At 38.2% G+C, this 9,865-nt stretch overlaps 1 long non-coding RNA gene across 1 annotated transcript; it reads right to left on the reverse strand.

The window, feature by feature from the left end:
* Positions 1-2,731: 2,731 nt before the first annotated feature.
* Positions 2,732-5,106, reverse strand: LOC122144295. The gene is made up of 2 exons (XR_006159639.1): positions 4,989-5,106; positions 2,732-4,014 (listed from the first exon to the last, which is right to left on the reverse strand). It is a non-coding gene; the product is annotated as an uncharacterized LOC122144295 (long non-coding RNA).
* Between the last annotated feature and the right edge of the window lie 4,759 nt (positions 5,107-9,865).

A 9,865-nucleotide genomic window follows, 5' to 3' on the forward strand; every position in this document is an offset into this window, starting at 1 on the left:
ACCCGCGCGACTATGCCGCCTCACAGTCACCCAGTTGCCCCTGCTGCAAAAGGCCCTGTTAACGGAACTGAACAATGTACAGGACTCCCTGAGCTAGATGCATCCAAAGCCATATCTAGAGCCCTCACATTCTTACTGTCCTCAATCAAAGTTTGGATGCGTGTCTCTAATTCTGAAATCTTCTCTGTCAGCCTAACATTTCCCTGCATTTATCACATGTGTATACCTCATCACCGACAGAGATAGATAAACTATACATGTGGCAGGGAGTGCAAATAACAATAGCAGGAGAAGCCATTACTCACTGTGCTTGATGAAAGATTCTTACCACAGTTGTTTGATGAAACTGTGGTGAAAACCGGAGAGAGGAGAGAGAGAGAGCGAGTAGCGAGAGAGAGTGGAGGAAAGAAAACAGCGATAGGCACAAATGTAAAGGCTAATGACAAGCTAACGAGTGCAAATGCAATGCAGGTGCACTGCACTCAAAATTAATCAGATTAGATTGATAGATAATATCAGAAATATGGTGGGAATTAAGTTATATTTTATCACTTTAAACAACAGAGAGTGATAGTAATATAAAGATTCTACAGAAAAACAAAGCTACACGGAGCTATCACAAAACAGCAGCAAGGGAAGCAGGAGGCAGGAATAACACTGTCCAACAGCGACACCCACAGGTAGCACCTACACCTGACTACCAATGGCCAAATTGACTACAATGGCCACAACCACTTAAAAACCAGCTTGGGAGACTAGCTAAAGCAACCAATCATCTTAGGCTGGTTTAAGCTGTGTTTTCAGTAGGAATATATTAAACTATACAATTTAAATACACAATAAAAATAAACCAAAAAAATTATCACCCCATAAAATTTTAAACCCCATCAAATAAAGACTATGGAATTTTTAGGTGGTTTTGATTGTCTGGTTTACGAAAACCGTACGCTGGACCAGTTAGAAAAGATATAGCAACCCGAGTCAGACCAGTCTGAAGGTCTGACCCGAGTTGCCAATCCAACATAATAACAGGAATATCAGACAACCACTGCATCAGTCCTCCACATTGAGTGATTTATTCGAAGTGATTTATCAATATTGTAACACTCTGAAAACAATGATCAAACATTCTCATACTGTTAACACATTCATATAAGAGAATGTCAGAATGTACTAATCAGAATATGTTCTGTGACACAGGTTTAGGTTTAGTGCAGGTCTGGATGAGAGTATATTCAGTGATTTTATAGTCTTATATTAAAAATCATGTTTGATTTAATAATTGATTCATGATTCCTGATTGTGATGTTTTCTCTCCTTCAGATTCCCTTCGGCTCACTCTGGATCTGAACACAGTGAATAAATGGCTCTGTCTGTCTGAGAACAACACATTGATTACTTACACTGACACAGATCAGCAGTATCCTGATCATCCAGACAGATTTGATGTGTATCAGGTGTTGTGTAGAGAGAGTGTGTGTGGACGCCTATTACTGGGAGATTGAGTGCAGTGGAGATTATGTGTCTATATCAGTGTCATATAAGAGCATCAGCAGGAAGGGACAGGGTAATGAGTGTAAGTTTGGATGTAATGATCAGTCCTGGAGTTTGGACTGCTCTCCCTCAAAATATTCCTTCTGGCACAATAATATAAAGAGTGTTCTCTCTGTGACACCCATCAGCAGTAAAATAGGAGTGTTTGTGGATCACAGTGCAGGAACTCTGTCCTTCTACAGCGTCTCTGACACAATGAGCCTCATCCACACAGTCCAGACCACATTCACTCAGCCACTCTATCCTGGGTTTTGGTTTAATTATGGGTCAGTGAAACTGCGTTGATGAATCAGAGACTGATGAGAGATTCTATCCATAATGCTAAATCAATAATAAATGATAAATCAGTAACAGTAAGATGTTAAAGAGTCTCTTCATGACATTAAAATGAACATAAATCAGAAATCCTCATCTAGACAGTAAATCAGTGGGTGAGAGATGATTTGTGTTTCTGTGCTTTTCTCTAACTCTATTTTCTCTAACTCTATCATTTTAACAACAATGATTTGTATTATTACTATCAAAATCATTCACATATCTTAAAAATCAAAACAATTTAAAATCATCTTAATAATAAAACAATGTAAAATCATCTTGAGAACGTTTTTTAATTGATGATGAAGGTGTGAAATATCTGAAAGCTGTATGGATTATGAATACAATCGATTCCTCAAGACTGAAATCAGCTTTAAGTTTTACTAGAACGTGAAAAATGTTTTTAATCTTGCAGTCGTTGCCTAAAGTGATATTAAAACAATATTACCATTTAATTACTACACTGTAAAATGGGGAATACATTTTATTACTAACCTAGTCAATTTACAAACATTGTAAAAAATAATATTTAAGTTTTAATATTTTAAGTTCCAGTTAATTTTGTTCAAATTTTACTGAAGAAGTGATCACGTGTACAAATATTTACTTTCTAACATCTTCTTGAGTTAATGGTTTCAGTGACAGTAATGAATTGCTGTGCACATACCTGGTATCGTTGGATTCAGGAAGCTGTCGTCTTTCAGGTAGCGCGGATGTATGGAAGAAAGGATGTTGCTTTCAAATCCAATGTGACCGTACAACAGTCTAAAGTGTGACAAAAAGGAAGTCAGTCATCGGTAAAGGCAAAAAATACATCCAAATGAAATAACCTGTGAAATCAATAGTCTTTTTAGCAAGAAGGTATTACAAGCCTGTATAAAATCAGTTTTCCAGCCAGTTTGTGTGTGTGTGTGTGTGTGTGTGTGTGCACATGTGTGTGTGAGTGTGCACAGGAGTGTGTGTTTGTGTGTGTGTGTGTTTGTGAGAGAGAGAGAGAGTGCATCATTAGAAGTTAGACTTGAAAGATGTCTTTGAATATTTGATTTTATTTATTCGTTATTGTCATATAAACCTATAAATTTGGTCCGGTGTCTCTGTCAGGTTCCGTTGGGAAAGGAGGCCCTGTTGAGTTTTGGCACAAGTGGCGCAAGTGAGGCATCACATATGTTTCTAATGGTTCATTTATTTGCAATATGATAAGGCGAGTAGATTAGAGTCTTGTTTTTGTTTTTTGTTTTTTCTCGTGCTTTTACATATATAAATTAACAAAATTAATAACTACTGATACTTACAACAGAATGAATCAATACATAATAAACCTAAACTGGAGAATGACATTATTTTCCTAAAGAGCTGATGTTCAGCCAAATCAATTACCAGTTATCACTGTGAAGCTGCTTTCACACAATCTGCATTGTAAAAAGTGCTCCATAAATAAAGGTGACTTGACTTTTGTTCGGGACTTGTGAAATGGGTGGGTGGGACTTAAAACTTGAGTAGGTGGGCTGTGTTTTGTATTTGTGTTTTATGTGGGTGGGCCATGGGACTTTGAAGAAATAATACAGGCAAGAGTAGATGTTCTCAAATGTAACTTTATGTAATTATGAAATATAGATTTTTTTTAATAAAAAATAAACATTATTGAAATTCCAAGTTTAACTCTAACTTAACACATAACACATACTTGAAATCAACCTTCACAATTTAAATGTATTTAAAGCAATGATCAAACATAAAACTCATCTTGAAAAATCACACATAATTGATGATAATTAAAGGCATGTCTTCGTAATTTAAAATGTACAGAACTATTGAACAATAATGTAACATCAAAATCCTAATACAAGTGAATAAACCATAGGGAGTCGGCCATGAGACAGGAACAGGTGACCGACGGCAAACTCTAGGAACTAAACAGACTCCGGCTGGGTGAGCATGTACAACTATTTACATGGATACTTATAGTTAACAGTGGTGTTATCATTGAATTGTCTTTATTGATCCAAATTTTCAGATTAGCTGTCTTTGCTGCCTGCGCCGGTACCACAAATCCTGTGTTCAGCCGTCCACCCTGGAGACTTATGTTTGTGCGGCTTGCCTGGATTGAGGACCTACTCTAATGTTCCAAAAATTATTGTTCTTTACCTATAAAACAAAATAAAATTTTGTAATATTCTATCTAAAATCACTTTGGTGGAAGAGACTCATTATTAGTAGTAATATAATTATTTATTTATTTTCTAATGCTCGCTTTTTTCATCTGAGGAAAGAAAAAGCAATTTAGCGTAAACAAAGTCCAAGAGCTTTTGCTGGATAGCCCACATAGGAACAAATTCATTTTCCTATGAAGGGCATTTCTAGGGGCCAAGCATACGATGGCATGTGTTAATATCGTGCATTTCATATCGCAGCACTTTTCCAAAGCCATTTAGCAGGATCCACCTGAACAATCGACTGATGGATTGACTACAGAAAGTCTGTTTACTGTGTCAGCCAAGAACATATTATGTGCTTTAAATCCATTTATTTTGGCACTATTTTCATACTCCACAACTGTAACGGCAGTATCCCACACCAATCCTTTTGTAGCTGTGGTAGTGTAATGCACATAAAGCTTTTTGGAATTATAGGCAAATACAAGTACAATCGAATTTAAATGTAAAAAATACTTGAATCACACCCCCCCCCCCCCCCCCCCCCCCCCCCCCCCCAATGTGTAAGTTTGTTGTCCAAGACGTTCTACAATTTTAAATAGAATAAATGACACTTATTTGTTGTCCACTAAACAATCTGCATTCCGCTCTGTATTTCATTCTGCGAACTTCATTACGTTAAGTAACAATTACATGAAAATGAACACTTTTGGGAGACTTGATCTGAAAGTCACTGTCCTAAGTTGTCCACCAGAGGGCAGCAGAGGTGTTACAGTGTGTCTGCTCCTCCGGCACTGCTCTCTCCATCATCGGCTACATAACAGAGAGCCTGCATAAAGTCTCATGAAGTTATATGATAACTTAGTGCTGACTTTTTTGCCACCTAACGCGTGCTTCCAGTGTGAATTGAAATGTGATTGTAGGCTTCATTAGGCTGTCAAACATTACAGTGCCGTTGTGAACTACCTGTCGTCTTCCGCTGGGGCGTGTCTCCAGGAGCGCACGTCAGAGGAGCGGAGCCCGGCTGTCACTCAAAGTGGACTTGTTGATTCCGCTGCAACATCCGCGCTATTCGGAGTGACACCGTCGATCGGCCGAGAATCAAGGTAAAAAGAGAGAGAAAAGAGAGATAAACATCTTTGGTTTTCGATATCTGCATGGAATGAAATGGTTATTCCACAACATGGAATGCATTCGCGTTTTTGAAACTCGGCGACAGTCGATCGGTGTAATAGGACTAATAACGATACTAGTAATACTAAAGTAACAGTCACACTGACATTCCATCGCTTTTATCCTGTTACTCTGGTTGGGGCGTGTTTTTACTGTCGACTTTGGCCGTGCTGACGATCAAGCATCTTAAACTTTCCGGGCGTGCGTCTGTTGAGGGCGACCAGTATTACATTGTAACATGCTGCAAAACACGCACGCACGCGCAGAAGAGAACATTTCCATACAGAAACGACGGGACTTATTTATTATCCTTTATTCACCAGTAACGATGGGCTTATAAAGGGGTTGTGTCGATATGTGATCGACTGTCGCTGAACAAACGCACGCGCATGCGTTTTTCTGTTGCTAACCTTATTACTCTAACCCATACACACACTTTATTATATCGTCTTTGCATATGAAGTAGTAAACTCAAGGAGGCAGGACACAAACTAACATTTTTTGATTTTATCATTTTGTGTAAATCTACATTTACAGCTTCAGATAGTTTTTTTTCCCAACCATATTAATTTCACAATGGTCTAGTCCAAATGTGTACTTTTGTTTTATTATTACAGCGTATGAATAAGCAGTGCACATCGCAATGCTTTCATGTGTGGAAAGCTTTAAGACATTTATTATGGTTTGTGCCCGGTTCTCCCGTTAGCTCACTTTTAAGTGCGCCTTCTTCCCCTAAATGTGGTCAATGATCTACACACACACATACAGTTTCCACGAGATATTTACAACGATAACTTTCTGTTCTGTGTGTACCCAACAGAACAATAAAAAGATGAGCAGCTCAGAAGGAGATGGCCTGGACCTGTCTTTTGAGGAGGTGATAGTCGGTCGAGTCAATTCTCTCGAGAGATTTGCTATCGAGCAGCTTTCTGATGTCAAAAAAACCCATACAAGCCTGCAGGAAACATTAAATAGCACACCAATGATCAGTGACATGGCTGCACTTAAGGCCGAGCTCAGCGCCTTAAAATCACGCGTAGCAGACCAAGGCCAAGAGATAGAGGAGCTGAGAAAGCGGCTGGAAGGAAAGGGCAGCGGTGCTCCTGCCCACTCTGAAGGCCAGAAGAGACCAGCTTCCTCAGCCGACTGGACTCCTGAACGGAAGCAGAGATGGTCTGAAGAGCTGGACGAGATCCTGATGCCATTCTGGCCAGACAGATATGATGCACGCGAGAAGCTGACTGAAAGGCAGCAGGCCTTCTTCAGCTATATGATGGACGTGCTGAAAATCAAAGGTGAGAGCACTTTAAGCCTCTTAACTGTTTGACAGGTTCTCTCAATAGAAGTCATGTCACGTGAAACTAAAAACAACCTCCTGATATTTCTGTCAGATCGGAGAAACCTGGAGACGAACGCGGCGGCGGTCCTCAACGAAGGGGTTTCCAGGGGCGTCTGGGAGGAGGACTGGACTCCTGCGGGAATTAAAACGACATTCAAGCAATACCTTGTAGAAAAAATAAAAAATCATGTGAAAAAGCTCATCAAGAGGACCAGTGAAAAGTCAACAGACTGAATAAAAAAAGAAAAATTTTGATCTTCTTTTGTTAGTTTATATTATATATATTATGTTTGACAATATTTTGTATATAATCTTAAATTGTAACATGTTATATATTTATATTTATTTGTTCTTGATAATTACATTTGTTTTTTGTTTGTTTTTTGAATCATTAAAGTGCTTTGTGTTCAAATCAGGCTTTACATGTATTCTCATTATTTTCTGCTTGAGCAAAGAATGTTGAAGCTCAGTATACACTGCACCTGCACTATGTACACTTTACAATGTTACTGTAATGTTCAAAAATTGTACTTTTCATTTAAAGAGGATCGATGTCAGATACTGTCAATTTTTTTTTTCATTTCCATCCAGCATTAATGCACAACACAACTAAGCTACAAAATTATGTAATTAACCCGAAAAGGGCTTTTTAGGCGTTTAACCTTGATTATTAGTGGACCGCTTTAAAACAAATACCAAAGGGCAGTTCAATGCATGTACTTTTACCTTAAGTTGGACTGTTAGTTAAATCTAAAATTTAACAACAAAAATCATTGAATGCAAATATTTCACTTGTGTGTTAAACTAAAGACAATGCATCCATTTAGTCAGTTTGGCTGAAAACCCTCCCTGCCCTTGTCAGTCACAACTTTACCTGACTGTCAGAAAATACTTTGAAATGTGAAGCATTGCAAAGCTCTAATCGTTGGTTATGACAAAGTTAGATAAAGATGCAGACGAATAAGAATAATAATGGCAACGCTAACGGATACAGCAGGTGCTTGTTGCTATTTCTTTTGTATTTCACTTTGAGTTTTATTGGAGTACTTTTTCTTAAGCATTTGCAGTAGTATTGTACTTAACATTGATAAATCCTGTCAAGCTTACAAACAGTCCTTACAAAGCTAACATTATCTGCTGGTAAAAATATTTCACAAGATTGAATTTACGTTTTGAAATAGACAGGCACATTTTATTATTTATTTATTTACTTATTTATTTATTTATTGTTTTAGAGTGATCCAGTTTTTGGAGCATTAATGTAGCCTAGTTCAATGACAAGTCTGTTATGAAAATTACACCAAGAACTAAACACGAGGGCTCTGATATTCTTGTGAACAATCGAGACATTAATGCAATCAAACACTAAGCCAATCAATAGAGAATCACACAACAAGGCAAACCAATGACAAATTAATATATGAGATACTCATAAGCTTGCTTACAATACAGAAATTGGGTGAAGCCCTGAGGTTCATACGGGAACCTGCACATGTGGGAGTACAAGGTAATGAAATAGTAGATAAACTGGCCAAATAGGCAGTACAACACATGACAGTTAAGTACAAATCCCACTGAGTAAAGAAGAAATAAACGGAATAACTTTCCTGTAGCTCAAGTAGGTGAGCATGGTAGCGACGACAAGGTCATGGGTTTGATTCCCAGGAAAAGCAAGAACTGATAAAATCTAATATTGTATCTTGAATGCAACGTAAGTCACTTTGGAAAAAAGTGTCTGCTAAATCCATAAATGTAAATGTAAGGAAGAATTGAAGAGCACATGAACAAAAAGTGGCAAGAAATGTGGGACAGGGAAATAAAGGAATAAATACAATATACAAAAAACAAGTTGGTAAACGGAAAATATGCCTCAATGGTAGGAGATAAGACATTATTATTACAAGACTCTGAATAGGACATTCTGGCCTAAATCCTTCATATACAATAGGGAAGCATAAAAATGGATTATGTTTATCCTGTGGTGAAGCAGAGACTATAGAACATGTACTTCTACACTGTGCAGAGTTTAACAAGGAAAGACAAGAGTTGATTATAAAATTGAAAGACGACCATGAAAATTGAAAAATGACCATATATACAAATAAAGTAAAGAAAAGATAAAAAGAATCAAAGTCTATAAACAAACATGACAATTGCACAATTTTATAAAGCTTCTGCGTAACATTTCTTTTTTTTTTGTTACATAATATAGCATGTCATTCACACACACTGTAACGTGCTATTGTGTAGTAGTATAGTACATCACAACCGTATACAGTTATACCCACACACTCTACATATTTATGAAAAAAAATTGATTCCATTAATTGTTCAATAAATAAAGCATTTTTTTAACAGTTGTCTTTCTTTCTTCAGAAAGATAATTCAGCTTTATTGTTGAGGTACTTCAGTTTCTCAATTCCATCAACTGTAAATTATCCATCTTGCTCCTTTCCTTGTCCACCAGAGGGCAGCAGAGGTGTTACAGTGTGTCTGCTCCTCCGGCACTGCTCTCTCCATCATCGGCTACATAACAGAGAGCCTGCATAAAGTCTCATGAAGTTATATGATAACTTAGTGCTGACTTTTTTGCCACCTAACGCGTGCTTCCAGTGTGAATTGAAATGTGATTGTGGGCTTCATTAGGCTGTCAAACATTACAGTGCCGTTGTGAACTACCTGTCGTCTTCCGCTGGGGCGTGTCTCCAGGAGCGCACGTCAGAGGAGCGGAGCCCGGCTGTCACTCAAAGTGGACTTGTTGATTCCGCTGCAACATCCGCGCTATTCGGAGTGACACCGTCGATCGGCCGAGAATCAAGGTAAAAAGAGAGAGAAAAGAGATAAACATCTTTGGTTTTCGATATCTGCATGGAATGAAATGGTTATTCCACAACATGGAATGCATTCGCGTTTTTGAAACTCGGCGACAGTCGATCGGTGTAATAGGACTAATAACGATACTAGTAATACTAAAGTAACAGTCACACTGACATTCCATCGCTTTTATCCTGTTACTCTGGTTGGGGCGTGTTTTTACTGTCGACTTTGGCCGTGCTGACGATCAAGCATCTTAAACTTTCCGGGCGTGCGTCTGTTGAGGGCGACCAGTATTACATTGTAACATGCTGCAAAACACGCACGCACGCGCAGAAGAGAACATTTCCATACAGAAACGACGGGACTTATTAATTATCCGTTATTCACCAGTAACGATGGGCTTATAAAGGGATTGTGTCGATATGTGATCGATTATCGCTGAACAAACGCACGCGCATGCGTCATTCTGCTTTTGCTCTACCGCTAGTCGAGAACACGTTAACCTAAATACTCA

This window comes from Cyprinus carpio, unplaced genomic scaffold (assembly GCF_018340385.1).
Source record: "Cyprinus carpio isolate SPL01 unplaced genomic scaffold, ASM1834038v1 S000006634, whole genome shotgun sequence".
Lineage (NCBI taxonomy): Eukaryota > Metazoa > Chordata > Actinopteri > Cypriniformes > Cyprinidae > Cyprinus > Cyprinus carpio.